The sequence below is a fragment of the Chiloscyllium punctatum genome, chromosome 22 (genome assembly GCF_047496795.1).
Source record: "Chiloscyllium punctatum isolate Juve2018m chromosome 22, sChiPun1.3, whole genome shotgun sequence".
Classification (NCBI taxonomy): domain Eukaryota; kingdom Metazoa; phylum Chordata; class Chondrichthyes; order Orectolobiformes; family Hemiscylliidae; genus Chiloscyllium; species Chiloscyllium punctatum.
Window position 1 is genome coordinate 15770971 of NC_092760.1, and position 16148 is coordinate 15787118.

A 16148-nucleotide genomic window follows, 5' to 3' on the forward strand; every position below is an offset into this window, starting at 1 on the left:
CAGATCCAGTTGTAAATGTTGTAATTGTACCGGCCTCCACCACTTCCTCTGGCAGCTCATTCCATACACATACCGCCTTCTACGTGGAAAGGTTGCCCCTTAGGTCCCTTTCAAATCTTTCCCCTCTCACCTAAAACCTAAGCCCTCTAGTTCTGGACTCCCCCAACCCAAGGGGGAGAAACCTTATCTCTTTACCCTATCCATGCCAACACTGAGGGAGTGCCGCACTGAGGGAGTGCCGCACTGAGGGCGTGCCGTACTGAGGGAGTGCCGCACTGAGGGCGTGGTAGCACTGAGGGCGTGACAGCACTGGGGGAGTGCTGCACTGAGGGCGTGCCAGCACTGGGGGAGTGCCGCACTGAGGGCGTGCCAGCACTGAGGGCGTGCCAGCACTGAGGGCGTGCCAGCACTGAGGGCGTGCCGCACTGAGGGCGTGCCGCACTGAGGGCGTGCCAGCACTGGGGGAGTGCCAGCATTGAGGGTGTGCCAGCACTGGGGGAGTGCCGCACTGGGGGAGTGCCGCACTGGGGGAGTGCCAGTTCTGAGAGGGTGCCAGTACTGAGGGAGTGCCAGTACTGAGGGAGTGCCAGTACTGAGGGAGTGCCAGTACTGGGGGAGTGCCAGTACTGGGGGAGTGCCGCACTGGGGGAGTGCCGCACTGGGGGAGTGCCGCACTGGGGGAGTGCCGCACTGAGGGCGTGCCGCACTGGGGGAGTGCCGCACTGAGGGAGTGCCAGCACTGGGGGAGTGCCAGCACTGGGGGAGTGCCAGCACTGGGGGAGTGCCAGCACTGGGGGAGTGCCGCACTGGGGGAGTGCCGTACTGGGGGAGTGCCGTACTGAGGGAGTGCCACATTGAGGGAGTTGCCAGCACTGAGGGCGTGCCAGCACTGAGGGCGTGCCAGCACTGAGGGCGTGCCGCACTGAGGGCGTGCCGCACTGGGGGAGTGCCAGCACTGAGGGAGTGCCGCACTGAGGGAGTGCCACACTGAGGGAGTGTCACGCACTGGGGGAGTGCCGCACTGAGGGAGTTGCCAGTACTGAGGGAGTGCCACACTGGGGGAGTGTCACGCACTGGGGGAGTGCCAGCACTGGGGGAGTGCCAGCACTGGGGGAGTGCCACACTGGGGGAGTGCCACGCACTGGGGGAGTGCCGCACTGAGGGAGTGCCACACTGGGGGAGTGCCGCACTGAGGGAGTGCCACACTGGGGGAGTGCCACACTGGGGGAGTTGCCAGCACTGGGGGAGTGCCGCACTGGGGGAGTTGCCAGTACTGAGGGAGTGCCAGCACTGGGGGAGTTGCCAGCACTGAGGGAGTGCCACACTGGGGGAGTTGCCAGTACTGAGGGAGTGCCAGCACTGAGGGAGTGCCGCACTGGGGGAGTTGCCAGCACTGAGGGAGTGCCACACTGGGGGAGTTGCCAGTACTGAGGGAGTGCCGCACTGGGGGAGTGCCACACTGGGGGAGTGCCACACTGGGGGAGTTGCCAGCACTGGGGGAGTGCCACACTGGGGGAGTTGCCAGTACTGAGGGAGTGCCAGCACTGAGGGAGTGCCGCACTGGGGGAGTTGCCAGCACTGAGGGAGTGCCAGCACTGAGGGAGTGCCGCACTGGGGGAGTTGCCAGCACTGGGGGAGTGCCACACTGGGGGAGTTGCCAGCACTGAGGGAGTGCCAGCACTGAGGGAGTGCCGCACTGGGGGAGTTGCCAGCACTGAGGGAGTGCCACACTGGGGGAGTTGCCAGTACTGAGGGAGTGCCGCACTGGGGGAGTGCCACACTGGGGGAGTGCCAGCACTGAGGGAGTGCCAGCACTGAGGGAGAGCCAGCACTGAGGGAGTGCCTTACTAGGGGAGTGCCAGCGCTGAGGGAGTGCCAGCGCTGAGGGAGTGCCAGCGCTGAAGGAGTTGCCAGCACTGGGGGAGTGCCAGCACTGAGGGAGTGCCAGCGCTGAGGGAGTGCCAGCGCTGAAGGAGTTGCCAGCACTGGGGGAGTGCCAGCACTGAGGGAGTGCCACACTGAGGGAATTGCCAGCACTGGGGGAGTGCCAGCACTGAGGGAGTGCCACACTGAGGGAGTTGCCAGCACTAGGGGAGTGCCGCACTGAGGGAGTGCTGTACTGGGGGGAGTACCACACTGAGGGAGTGCTGCACTGAGGGAGTGCCGCACTGAGGGAGTGCCGTACTGGGGGGAGTGCCGCACTGAGGGAGTGCCGTACTGGGGGGAGTACCACACTGAGGGAGTGCCGTACTGGGGGAGTTGCCAGCACTGAGGGAGTGCCGCACTGAGGGAGTGCCGTACTGGGGGGAGTGCCACACTGAGGGAGTGCCGTACTGGGGGAGTTGCCAGCACTGGGGGAGTGCCGCACTGAGGGAGTGCCGTACTGGGGGGAGTACCACACTGAGGGAGTGCTGCACTGCCAGAAGTTGAGTCCCCCACATGAGGCATGAAACGGAGACACTAAACTGCACCTCCTGCCCCTTCAGGGTATTAGGGATCCCGTGGATGGCACAGTTTTGACAGAAAGCAGTGTTGTTTTGCCCAGGCCTCAGGGCAGTAGTTGTTCCTGACCAAACCTGATTGCTCATCAACACGGCTTGCTGTGTTCAATTCCTACGTTACATCAGTGACTGAACTTCTAACGTACCTCAGTTTGGGCATCCTGATGTTGTCGGTGGTGCTATATCAATTCAATTGTCAGCCTTCTGGTGTGGGAGTACAGTGGGGGATGGTGGGGGGTGTAATAGCCAATTCCTTCCTAGCTTTCAGCTGTAGCTTTACAGAAGCTGAGTTGAATTTGCATCACATCTCTTGCAAGCTGATGTACGTCTTGAGGGAACTGAAAATGGTGGACATTATCAGCAGAATGAGAGCAGAGGTGGAAGGAAACCAATGTGAATCATTAACCCTCCACAGATCATGCCCGACCTACTCAACATTACTTGTACATTCTACTGTTATTTCAGATTTTCTGCCTCTGCGGTACCTTTCCTCCGAACAGAGTTCACATTCCTGGAGTCTGCCCAAGATGTCTCTGACTTCCTGCCAACTGTACACACAGTCCAGCTTTCAGCTTCACAACTCCCATTCGGCTCCAGCATTCAGGGGAAATCAGTCAGGCCGACAGACTGTCAGGGGCAGTCAGGGTGACAGAGAGTCTGATAAAGGACTGGGGGGTGTCAGGCAGACAGACAGGACTGGGGGGAGTCAGGGAGACAGACTGATAAAGGACTGGGGGGGAGTCAGGGAGACAGACGATAAAGGACTGGGGGGAGTCAGGGAGACAGAGGATAAAGGACTGGGGGGGGTCAGGGAGACAGACGATAAAGGACTGGGGGGAGTCAGGGAGACAGACGATAAAGGACTGGGGGGAGTCAGGGAGACAGACTGATAAACGACTGGGGGGGAGTCAGGGAGACAGACGATAAAGGACTGGGGGGGGTCAGGGAGACAGAGGATAAAGGACTGGGGGGGGTCAGGGAGACAGACGATAAAGGACTGGGGGGAGTCAGGGAGACAGACGATAAAGGACTGGGGGGAGTCAGGGAGACAGAGGATAAAGGACTGGGGGGAGTCAGGGAGACAGACGATAACGGACTGGGGGGGGTCAGGGAGACAGACGATAAAGGACTGGGGGGAGTCAGGGAGACAGGCGATAAAGGACTGGGGGGAGTCAGGGAGACAGACGATAAAGGACTGGGGGGAGTCAGGGAGACAGACGATAAAGGACTGGGGGGAGTCAGGGAGACAGACGATAAAGGACTGGGGGGAGTCAGGGAGACAGACGATAACGGACTGGGGGGGGTCAGGGAGACAGACTGATAAAGGACTGGGGGGAGTCAGGGAGACAGACGATAAAGGACTGGGGGGGGTCAGGGAGATAGAGGATAAAGGACTGGGGGGAGTCAGGGAGACAGACGATAAAGGACTGGGGGGGGTCAGGGAGACAGACGATAAAGGACTGGGGGGAGTCAGGGAGACAGACGATAAAGGACTGGGGGGAGTCAGGGAGATCGACGATAAAGGACTGGGGGGGGTCAGGGAGATAGAGGATAAAGGACTGGGGGGAGTCAGGGAGACAGACGATAAAGGACTGGGGGGAGTCAGGGAGACAGACGATAAAGGACTGGGGGGGGTCAGGGAGACAGACGATAAAGGACTGGGGGGGGGTCAGGGAGACAGACGATAAAGGACGGGGGGAGTCAGGGAGACAGAGGATAAAGGGCTGGGGGGAGTCAGGGAGACAGAGGATAAAGGACTGGGGGGGGTCAGGGAGATAGAGGATAAAGGACTGGGGGGAGTCAGGGAGACAGACGATAAAGGACTGGGGGGGGGTCAGGGAGACAGACGATAAAGGACTGGGGAGAGTCAGGGAGACAGACGATAAAGGACTGGGGGGAGTCAGGGAGATCGAGGATAAAGGACTGGGGGGGTCAGGGAGACAGACTGATAAAGGATTGGGGGGGGTCAGGGAGATAGAGGATAAAGGACTGGGGGGGGTCAGGGAGACAGACTGATAAAGGACTGGGGGGGGTCAGGGAGATAGAGGATAAAGGACTGGGGGGAGTCAGGGAGACAGACGATAAAGGACTGGGGGGAGTCAGGGAGATAGAGGATAAAGGACGGGGGGGAGTCAGGGAGACAGACGATAAAGGACTGGGGGGGGTCAGGGAGACAGGCGATAAAGGACTGGGGGGAGTCAGGGAGACAGACGATAAAGGACTGGGGGGAGTCAGGGAGACAGACTGATAAAGGACTGGGGGGGGTCAGGGAGACAGGCGATAAAGGACTGGGGGGGGTCAGGGAGACAGACGATAAAGGACTGGGGGGGGGTCAGGGAGATAGACGATAAAGGACTGGGGGGGGGTCAGGGAGATAGACGATAAAGGACTGGGGGGAGTCAGGGAGATAGATGATAAAGGACTGGGGGGGGTCAGGGAGACAGGCGATAACGGACTGGGGGGGGTCAGGGAGACAGACGATAAAGGACTGGGGGGGGGTCAGGGAGATAGAGGATAAAGGACTGGGGGGGGTCAGGGAGACAGGCGATAACGGACTGGGGGGAGTCAGGGAGACAGACTGATAAAGGACTGGGGGGAGTCAGGGAGACAGACGATAAAGGACTGGGGGGGGTCAGGGAGACAGGCGATAAAGGACTGGGGGGAGTCAGGGAGACAGACGATAAAGGACTGGGGGGAGTCAGGGAGATCGAGGATAAAGGACTGGGGGGAGTCAGGGAGACAGGCGATAAAGGACTGGGGGGGGGTCAGGGAGACAGGCGATAAAGGACTGGGGGGATCAGGGAGACAGACGATAACGGACTGGGGGGAGTCAGGGAGATAGAGGATAAAGGACTGGGGGGCGTCAGGGAGACAGACGATAACGGACTGGGGGGAGTCAGGGAGACAGGCGATAACGGACTGGGGGGAGTCAGGGAGACAGGCGATAAAGGACTGGGGGGGGTCAGGGAGACAGACGATAAAGGACTGGGGGGAGTCAGGGAGACAGGCGATAACGGACTGGGGGGAGTCAGGGAGACAGACGATAAAGGACTGGGGGGGGTCAGGGAGACAGACGATAAAGGACTGGGGGGGGTCAGGGAGACAGACGATAAAGGACTGGGGGGAGTCAGGGAGACAGACGATAAAGGACTGGGGGGGGTCAGGGAGACAGACGATAAAGGACTGGGGGGGGTCAGGGAGACAGACGATAAAGGACTGGGGGGGGTCAGGGAGACAGACGATAAAGGACTGGGGGGGTCAGGGAGACAGACGATAAAGGACTGGGGGGAGTCAGGGAGACAGACGATAAAGGACTGGGGGGGGTCAGGGAGACAGACGATAAAGGACTGGGGGGGTCAGGGAGACAGACGATAAAGGACTGGGGGGGGGTCAGGGAGATAGAGGATAAAGGACTGGGGGGGGTCAGGGAGACAGACGATAAAGGACTGGGGGGAGTCAGGGAGACAGACGATAAAGGACTGGGGGGAGTCAGGGAGATAGAGGATAAAGGACTGGGGGGGGTCAGGGAGACAGACGATAAAGGACTGGGGGGAGTCAGGGAGACAGACGATAAAGGACTGGGGGGAGTCAGGGAGATAGAGGATAACGGACTGGGGGGAGTCAGGGAGACAGACGATAAAGGACTGGGGGGGGTCAGGGAGACAGACGATAAAGGACTGGGGGGGGTCAGGGAGATAGAGGATAAAGGACTGGGGGGAGTCAGGGAGACAGAGGATAAAGGACTGGGGGGGGTCAGGGAGACAGACGATAAAGGACTGGGGGGAGTCAGGGAGATAGAGGATAAAGGACTGGGGGGAGTCAGGGAGACAGACGATAAAGGACTGGGGGGAGTCAGGGAGATAGAGGATAAAGGACTGGGGGGAGTCAGGGAGATAGAGGATAAAGGACTGGGGGGAGTCAGGGAGATAGAGGATAAAGGACTGGGGGGAGTCAGGGAGATCGACGATAAAGGACTGGGGGGAGTCAGGGAGATCGACGATAAAGGACTGGGGGGAGTCAGGGAGACAGACGATAAAGGACTGGGGGGAGTCAGGGAGACAGACGATAAAGGACTGGGGGGAGTCAGGGAGACAGACGATAAAGGACTGGGGGGAGTCAGGGAGATAGAGGATAAAGGACTGGGGGGAGTCAGGGAGATCGACGATAAAGGACTGGGGGGAGTCAGGGAGACAGACGATAAAGGACTGGGGGGAGTCAGGGAGATCGACGATAAAGGACTGGGGGGAGTCAGGGAGACAGGCGATAACGGACTGGGGGGAGTCAGGGAGATCGACGATAAAGGACTGGGGGGAGTCAGGGAGACAGGCGATAACGGACTGGGGGGAGTCAGGGAGATCGACGATAAAGGACTGGGGGGAGTCAGGGAGACAGGCGATAACGGACTGGGGGGAGTCAGGGAGATCGACGATAAAGGACTGGGGGGAGTCAGGGAGACAGACGATAAAGGACTGGGGGGAGTCAGGGAGACAGACGATAACGGACTGGGGGGAGTCAGGGAGACAGACGATAAAGGACTGGGGGGGAGTCAGGGAGACAGACGATAACGGACTGGGGGGAGTCAGGGAGACAGACGATAAAGGACTGGGGGGGAGTCAGGGAGACAGACGATAAAGGACTGGGGGGAGTCAGGGAGACAGACGATAAAGGACTGGGGGGGAGTCAGGGAGACAGACGATAACGGACTGGGGGGAGTCAGGGAGACAGACGATAAAGGACTGGGGGGGGTCAGGGAGACAGACGATAAAGGACTGGGGGGAGTCAGGGAGACAGACGATAAAGGACTGGGGGGAGTCAGGGAGACAGACTGATAAAGGACTGGGGGGGGTCAGGGAGACAGACTGATAAAGGACTGGGGGGGGTCAGGGAGACAGACGATAAAGGACTGGGGGGGGTCAGGGAGACAGACGATAAAGGACTGGGGGGAGTCAGGGAGACAGAGGATAAAGGACTGGGGGGAGTCAGGGAGACAGACTGATAAAGGACTGGGGGGGGTCAGGGAGACAGACGATAAAGGACTGGGGGGAGTCAGGGAGACAGACGATAAAGGACTGGGGGGAGTCAGGGAGACAGACTGATAAAGGACTGGGGGGGGTCAGGGAGACAGACGATAAAGGACTGGGGGGAGTCAGGGAGACAGACGATAAAGGACTGGGGGGAGTCAGGGAGACAGGCGATAAAGGACTGGGGGGGGTCAGGGAGATAGAGGAAAAAGGACTGGGGGGGGTCAGGGAGACAGACGATAAAGGACTGGGGGGAGTCAGGGAGACAGACGATAAAGGACTGGGGGGGGGTCAGGGAGACAGACGATAAAGGACTGGGGGGAGTCAGGGAGACAGACGATAAAGGACTGGGGGGAGTCAGGGAGATCGAGGATAAAGGACTGGGGGGAGTCAGGGAGATCGAGGATAAAGGACTGGGGGGAGTCAGGGAGACAGACGATAAAGGACTGGGGGAGTCAGGGAGACAGACGATAAAGGACTGGGGGGGGGTCAGGGAGACAGACGATAAAGGACTGGGGGGAGTCAGGGAGACAGACGATAAAGGACTGGGGGGAGTCAGGGAGATCGAGGATAAAGGACTGGGGGGAGTCAGGGAGATAGAGGATAAAGGACTGGGGGGAGTCAGGGAGACAGAGGATAAAGGACTGGGGGGGGGTCAGGGAGACAGGCGATAAAGGACTGGGGGAGTCAGGGAGACAGACGATAAAGGACTGGGGGGGGGTCAGGGAGACAGGCGATAAAGGACTGGGGGAGTCAGGGAGACAGACGATAAAGGACTGGGGGGGGGTCAGGGAGATCGAGGATAAAGGACTGGGGGGGGTCAGGGAGACAGACGATAAAGGACTGGGGGAGTCAGGGAGACAGACGATAAAGGACTGGGGGGGGGTCAGGGAGACAGACGATAAAGGACTGGGGGGAGTCAGGGAGACAGACGATAAAGGACTGGGGGGAGTCAGGGAGATCGAGGATAAAGGACTGGGGGGAGTCAGGGAGATAGAGGATAAAGGACTGGGGGGGGGTCAGGGAGACAGGCGATAAAGGACTGGGGGGAGTCAGGGAGACAGACGATAAAGGACTGGGGGGAGTCAGGGAGACAGGCGATAAAGGACTGGGGGGGGTCAGGGAGATAGAGGATAAAGGACTGGGGGGGGGTCAGGGAGACAGACGATAAAGGACTGGGGGGAGTCAGGGAGACAGACGATAAAGGACTGGGGGGAGTCAGGGAGACAGGCGATAAAGGACTGGGGGGGGGTCAGGGAGACAGGCGATAAAGGACTGGGGGGGGGTCAGGGAGACAGGCGATAAAGGACTGGGGGGGGTCAGGGAGACAGACGATAAAGGACTGGGGGGAGTCAGGGAGACAGAGGATAAAGGACCGGGGGGTGTCAGGGAGATAGAGGATAAAGGACTGGGGGGGGTCAGGGAGACAGACGATAACGGACTGGGGGGGGTCAGGGAGACAGACGATAAAGGACTGGGGGGGGTCAGGGAGACAGACGATAAAGGACTGGGGGGAGTCAGGGAGACAGACGATAAAGGACTGGGGGGGGTCAGGGAGATCGAGGATAAAGGACTGGGGGGAGTCAGGGAGACAGACTGATAAAGGACTGGGGGGGGTCAGGGAGACAGACGATAAAGGACTGGGGGGAGTCAGGGAGACAGACGATAAAGGACTGGGGGGGGTCAGGGAGACAGACTGATAAAGGACTGGGGGGAGTCAGGGAGACAGACGATAAAGGACTGGGGGGAGTCAGGGAGATAGAGGATAAAGGACTGGGGGGAGTCAGGGAGACAGACGATAAAGGACTGGGGGGAGTCAGGGAGATCGATGATAAAGGACTGGGGGGAGTCAGGGAGACAGAGGATAAAGGACTGGGGGGAGTCAGGGAGATAGAGGATAAAGGACTGGGGGGGGTCAGGGAGATAGAGGATAAAGGACTGGGGGGGGTCAGGGAGATCGATGATAAAGGACTGGGGGGAGTCAGGGAGACAGACGATAAAGGACTGGGGGGAGTCAGGGAGACAGACGATAAAGGACTGGGGGGGGTCAGGGAGACAGGCGATAAAGGACTGGGGGGGGTCAGGGAGACAGGCGATAACGGACTGGGGGGGGGTCAGGGAGACAGAGGATAAAGGACTGGGGGGAGTCAGGGAGACAGACGATAAAGGACTGGGGGGGGTCAGGGAGACAGGCGATAACGGACTGGGGGGGAGTCAGGGAGACAGACGATAACGGACTGGGGGGGGGAGTCAGGGAGACAGACGATAAAGGACTGGGGGGGGGAGTCAGGGAGACAGACGATAAAGGACTGGGGGGGGTCAGGGAGACAGACGATAAAGGACTGGGGGGAGTCAGGGAGACAGACGATAAAGGACTGGGGGGGGTCAGGGAGACAGGCGATAACGGACTGGGGGGAGTCAGGGAGACAGACGATAACGGACTGGGGGGGGGTCAGGGAGACAGGCGATAACGGACTGGGGGGAGTCAGGGAGACCGGCGATAAAGGACTGGGGGGGGTCAGGGAGACAGGCGATAAAGGACTGGGGGGAGTCAGGGAGACAGACGATAACGGACTGGGGGGGGGTCAGGGAGACAGGCGATAACGGACTGGGGGGAGTCAGGGAGACCGGCAGTCTGATAAATAATTGGGGGGAGAGTGAAAGTGTCAGACAGTTTGGCAAAGGTTGTGTGTGACCTGATGGGGTTGGTCCCATGCGATTGATGATGTGGTGTCAGCTAAAAACTCTGAAATATTCCCTTGTTGATTCCGCTGTCACAATGTTTCTGCTCCCTGAAGACAATTGCACTCTTTTGGTCTCTCCCTCTCTCGGTCTGTCTTTGTCTCACGTAAAGCCACACACACTCTCTCTGTCTCCCTATCTGCACTGTCCCCTCTCTCCCTCCCTCCCTCTCTCTCTGTTAGCAATTGTCCCCACATTGTTTCTTTTTTTTTTCCTTCTGTTGGAGGGGGAAATAATACACTCCACTCCCTGCGGCGCCCACCTCTCCCTGAACGACTCCAGGGTGTTGGTGGACACCGCATGCTCCTTCTCCAGAGACACCCGGGCTCTAACGTAAATCTCCTGGTTATTTTTTTTTCTTTTTTTTTTCTTTTTTTTTAGTGCTTATTTTTTCCCCAGCACCCATGGTGTGTGTGTGTGCAGGTGTGAGACACAGTGAAATACACAAAGTGCATGAATCTTTATTCGATTTCCACCACCAGGAAGATAGGAAAAACACCCGAGTGGCCAGTGACAAGCACTGCCCTTCAAACCACAGGGCAATGCTGTGTGATCAAAACAGTGAAGGCCACATTGTTTCTTATCCACATGACAATGTTGAATGGTTGGACAGCTCAGGAAATTCCAGTTCCCTGTACTCAGTCTGAGATGATGGTCCTGAGGTTCTAAACAAGGGTTGCTGGCTGCTTCTGGAGTGATCACTGCAGACGCTGCACAAACAGGAATTTTGTAGAACAAGAAGCGACGTGACACCCAATCTGCATGTGACTTCAGGCTAGAATACCTCAAAACCTCTTCTGTATCACGCAGTTAGAATTACTCTCTGGAAGATTTCAGTCTCCAGCCCTGCCCCATCTGTCTTGTATAAATTGGTTCTGACATTGCAACGGGAATATCGACTGAGGTCACATTGGCATGTGCCGAGACTCGTTCAGCCACTGCATCCAGCTCTGTCATTTACACCTTCCACCACTTCCCAAGTGTGAATTCACTGTAAGTCGGGCCTGTGAGTACGGACTGTTACCCTGGGAGTGGGACCAGGCCTGTCCATCAAATAGCTGCCTCTACATCTCATTGGAAGGAGTGGCTCTGAAGCAGGCTAGTCTCAACCTGTCAGGAATGTAGAGCAGACTAGACAGGACAGCTCCAGGATGGCGTGAAGAGAATGGAAACCTCCCAGGCACATCTGCAATCCTAAGGAAAGAAATATTCTCTCTTTCTGGATCGTGTTTAAGGGGATGGGTCTCCCTGGAGGGGCCACCGATTAGTCTGGCGTTTCATGACTGCTTTCTCTCTGAAACAACAGGCTGTATGCCATTGTTCAGCGTGGGAAAAGACATTTAGACTCCTGCTGACAACTTCGTGTGGCCGCCTACCCAGGTAGTTTTTAAAGACTGTTTATAAAGGGACATATTTCCGAATCGAAAGCACTGCTAAAGGCGAATGGAAGAAGTCACCTTGGTAAGGAACTGTCGAGCGACTCTCGGGAACCACATTAATCAGATGGGAGGAGTGGAGGACACTGAATTTTAAGTGGGACTGACTGGAAAGTGGAAAGCAGACAGATGTGAATGTGGCAAAGCCGAGAGAGAGAGAGAGAGAGAGCCAAGGACTGTGGACCAGGATGAAAAAGGCAAGCCCCATTGTGGGCGGCACGGTGGCACAGTGGTTAGCGCTGCTGCTTCACAGCGCCTGAGACCCGGGTTCAATTCCCGCCTCAGGCGACTGTCTGTGTGGAGTTTGCACATTCTCCCCGTGTCTGCGTGGGTTTCCTCCGGGTGCTCCGGTTTCCTCCCACTGTCCAAAAATGTGCAGGTTAGATGAATTGGCTGTGCTAAATTGCCCGTAGTGTTAGGTGAAGGGGTAAATGTAGGCCAATGGGTCTGGGTGGGTTATGGGTCGGTGTGGACTTGTTGGGCCGAAGGGCCTGTTTCCACACTAATTAATCTAATCTAATTATAAGGTGTGTGGGTACAGGGAGAATTAATGTGGCTTTGTTCATGGTGGAGTGCTGTCTTTGTATCTGCTGGATCTGGAGAAAGGCCACCATGTGAGACTTTTCCATTGTGTTCTCCTAATGGCTTGTTAACTTTAGCCCCTGGTAGCTTGCATTGGAATGGAAATATTTAAATATTCTTGTCATTTTTAGTAAAAGCGTCAATTTTACGTTGTCGTAGAGGTATCTCGGAACACAAAGCTCAACTGAGAAATGTGAACTTTTCTGTATTATGTTACTGTTACTTGTAGATCATTGATGATCACAAAGATGTCAGTTCGAGGAGTGGACAGATGTGCGTTAGTGGTTGTGTGTTTGATAAGTGTTTGTGCATTAAGAAAGCTAGATGTTGGTAAGAGGCTCGAGTTGGTAAATTTCCAGACTCGCTCCCAGACTGGTCCATGAGTTTTCCCCCTGGAAAAGGTGGCTTCAGGAACAGATTGGCCATGGCCAACAAACCTTGGAGTTTAACCATGGAGGTGGGTGAGTGCCAGGTTAGAAGGTTGGGTTTAGCCATGGGGGTGAGTGAGTGCCAGATTAGAAGGTTGGGTTTAGCCATGGGGGTGAGTGAGTGCCAGGTTAGAAGGTTGGGTTTAGCCATGGGGGTGAGTGAGTGCCAGATTAGAAGGTTGGGTTTAGCCATGGGGGTGAGTGAGTGCCAGGTTAGAAGGTTGGGTTTAGCCATGGGGGTGAGTGAGTGCCAGATTAGAAGGTTGGGTTTAGCCATGGGGGTGAGTGAGTGCCAGGTTAGAAGGTTGGGTTTTGCCATGGGGTGAGTGAGTGCCAGTTAGAAGGTTGGGTTTCACCATGGGGGTGAGTGAGTTCCAGGGTAGAAGGTTGAGTTCAGCCACGGGGGTGAGTGAGTTCCATGGTAGAAGGTTGGGTTTAGCCATGGGGTGAGTGAGTTCCAGGTGAGTGCCAGGGAAGAAGGTTGGGTTTAGCCATGGAGGTGGATGACTGGCATGTTAGAAGGTTGGGCTTACCAACGGGAGTGGGTGTGTGCCAGGGTAGAAGGTTGGGTTTAGTCATGGTGGTGGATGAGTGCCAGGTTAGAAGGTTGGGTTTATCCATGGGGCGGGGGTGAGTACCGGGGTAGAAGGTTGGGTTTCGCCATGAGGGTGGATGAGTGCCAGGGTAGATGGTTGGGTTTAGCCGTGGGGGTGAGTTCCAGGTTAGAAGGTTGGGTTTAGCCATGGGGGTGAGTGACTACCAGGTTAGAAGGTTGGGATTAGCCATGATGGTGAGTGAGTGCCAGGTTAGATGGTTGGGTTTAGCCATGGGGGTGGGTGAGTGTCAGGTTAGGAGGTTGGGTTTAGCCATGGGGGTGAGTGAGTACCAGGTTAGAAGGTTGGATTTGGCATGGGGTTGAGTGAGTGCCAGGGTAGAAGTTTGGGTTATGCCATGGGAGTGAGTGAGTGCAAGGTTAGAAGGTTGGGTTTAGCCATGGGGGTGGGTAAGTGCCAGGGTAGAAGGTTGGATTTAGCAATGGCGGTGAGTGAGTACCAGGTTAGAAGGTTGGGTTTAGCCATGGGGGTGAGTGAGTACCAGGTTAGAAGGTTGGGTTTAGCCATGGGGGTGAGTGAGTGCCAGGTTAGAACGTTGAGTTTAGCCATGGAGATGGGTGAGTACCAGGTTAGAAGGTTGGGTTTAGCCATGGGGGTGAGTGATACCAGGTTAGAAAGTTGGGTTTCGCCATGGGGGTGAGTGAGTTCCAGCTTAGAAGGTTGGGTTTAGCCATGGGGGTGAGTGAGTGCCAGGGTAGACGGTTGGGTTTAGCCATGGGGGTGGGTGAGTACCAGGTTAGAAGGTTGGGTTTAGCCATGGGGGTGTGTGAGTGTCAGGTTTGAAGGTTGGTTTTCGTGATGGGGGTGAGTGAGTGCCAGAGTAGAAGGTTGGGTTCCGCCATGGGGGCGGGTGAGTGCCCGGTTAGAAGGTTGAGTTTAGCCATCGAGGTGGGTGAGTGCCAGGTTAGAAGATTGGGTATAGCCATGGCGGTGGGTGATACCAGGTTAGAAAGTTGGGTTTCGCCATGGGGGTGAGTGAGTTCCAGCTTAGAAGGTTGGGTTTAGCCATGGGGGTGAGTGAGTGCCAGGGTAGACGGTTGGGTTTAGCCATGGGGGTGGGTGAGTACCAGGTTAGGAGGTTGGGTTTAGCTATGGGGGTGAGTGAGTTTCAGGGTAGAATGTTGGGTTTAGCCATGGGGGTGAGTGAGTGCCAGGTTAGATGGTTGACTTTAGCCATGGCGGTGATTGAGTGCCAGGTTAGGAGGTTGAGCTTAGCAATGGGGGTGAGTGAGTGCCAGGTTAGGCAGTTGGGTTTAGCCATGGGGGTAAGTGAGTTCCGGTTCGAAGTTTGGGTTTAACCATGGGGGTGGATGAGTACCAGGGTAGAAGGTTGGGTTTATCCATGGAAGTGGGTGAATGCCAGGTTAGATGTTTGGGATTAGCCAATGGGGTGGATGAATGCCAGGTCAGAAGGTTGAGATTAGCCATGGAGGTGGGTGAGTGCCAGGTTAGAAGGTTGGGTTTTGCCACGGAGGTGGGTGAGTGCCAGGTTAGAAGATTGGGTTTCAACATGGGGGTGGGTATGTGCCCGGTTAGAAGGTTGCATTTAGCCATGGAGGTGGGTGAGTACCAGATTTGAAGATTGGGTTTAGCCATGGGGGTGAGTGAGTGCTAGGTTAGACGGTTGGGTTTAACCATGGGGGTGGGTAAGTGCCAGGTTAGAAGGTTGGGTTTACCAATGGGAGTGGATGAGTCCCAGGTTAGAAGTTTGGGTTTAGCCACGGGGGTGGGTAAGTGCCAGATTAGAAGGTTGTATTTAGCTATGGGGGTGAGTGAGTACCAGGTTAGAAGGTTGGGTTTAGCAATGGGGGTGACTGAGTACCAGGTTAGAAGGTTGGGTTTTGCCATGAGGGTGGGTGAGTGCCAGGTTAGGAGGTTGGGTTTAGCTATGGGGGTGAGTGAGTACCAGGTTAGAAGGTTGGGTTTAGCCATGGGGGTGGGTGAGTGCCAGGCTAGAAGGTTGGGTTTCACCATGGGGGTGAGTGAGTTCCAGCGTGGAAGCTTGGGTTTAGCCATGGGGGTGAGTGAGTGCCAGGCTGGAAGGTTGGGTTTAGCCATGGGGGTGAGTGAGTGCCAGGTTAGACTGTTGGGTTTAGCCATGGGGGTGAGTGAGTGCCAGGTTAGAAGGTTGGGTTTAGCCATGGGGGTGGGTAAGTGCCAGGTTAAAAGGTTGGGTTTAGACATGGGGGTGAGTGAGTGCCAAGTTAGAAGGTTGGGTTTAGCCACGGGGGTGGGTAAGTGCCAGGTTAGAAGGTTGTATTTAGCTATGGGGGTGAGTGAGTACCAGGTTAGAAGGTTGGGTTTAGCAATGGGGGTGACTGAGTACCAGGTTAGAAGGTTGGGTTTCACCATGGGGGTGGATGAGTGCCTGGTTAGAAGATTGGGTTTAGCCATGGGGGTGAGTGAGTGCTAGGTTAGACGGTTGTGATGAGCCATGGAGGTGGGTAAGTGCCAGCTTAGAAGGTTGGGTTTAGCCATGGGGGTGAGTGTGTGCCAGGTTAGAAGGTTGGGTTTACCAATGGGAATGGGTGAGTGCCAGGTTAGAAGATTGGGTTTCACCATGGGGGTGGATGAGTGCCAGGTTAGAAGGTTGGGTTTAACCATGGGGGTGTGTGAGTGCCAGGTTAGAAGGTTGGTTTTAGCCTTGGGGGTGGATGAGTCCCAGGTTAGAAATTTGGGTTTAGCCATGGAAGTGGGTGAATGCCAGGTTAGAAGTTTGGGGTTGGCCAAGGGGATGGATGAGTGCCAGGTCAGAAGATTGGGTTTAACCATGGGGGTTGGTAAGTGCCAGATTAGAAGGTTGGGTTTTGCCATGGAGGTGGGT

The 16148-nt window shown here is 56.5% G+C and overlaps 1 protein-coding gene across 3 annotated transcripts in view; it reads left to right on the top strand.

The window, feature by feature from the left end:
* LOC140493428 (tumor protein p53-inducible protein 11-like) overlaps positions 1-16148 on the top strand; it is a 111680-nt gene that overhangs the window by 15859 nt on the left and 79673 nt on the right. The window contains exon 1 of one of the 3 annotated variants that reach the window (XM_072591854.1): positions 11391-11644. The exons of 1 other annotated variant lie outside the window; for it this stretch is intronic. The gene's annotated coding sequence lies outside the window, so the exon portion shown is untranslated. Of the gene's footprint in view, positions 1-11390; positions 11726-16148 lie in introns of those variants that run through there. One more of the 3 variants, XM_072591853.1, reaches the window with a different exon arrangement.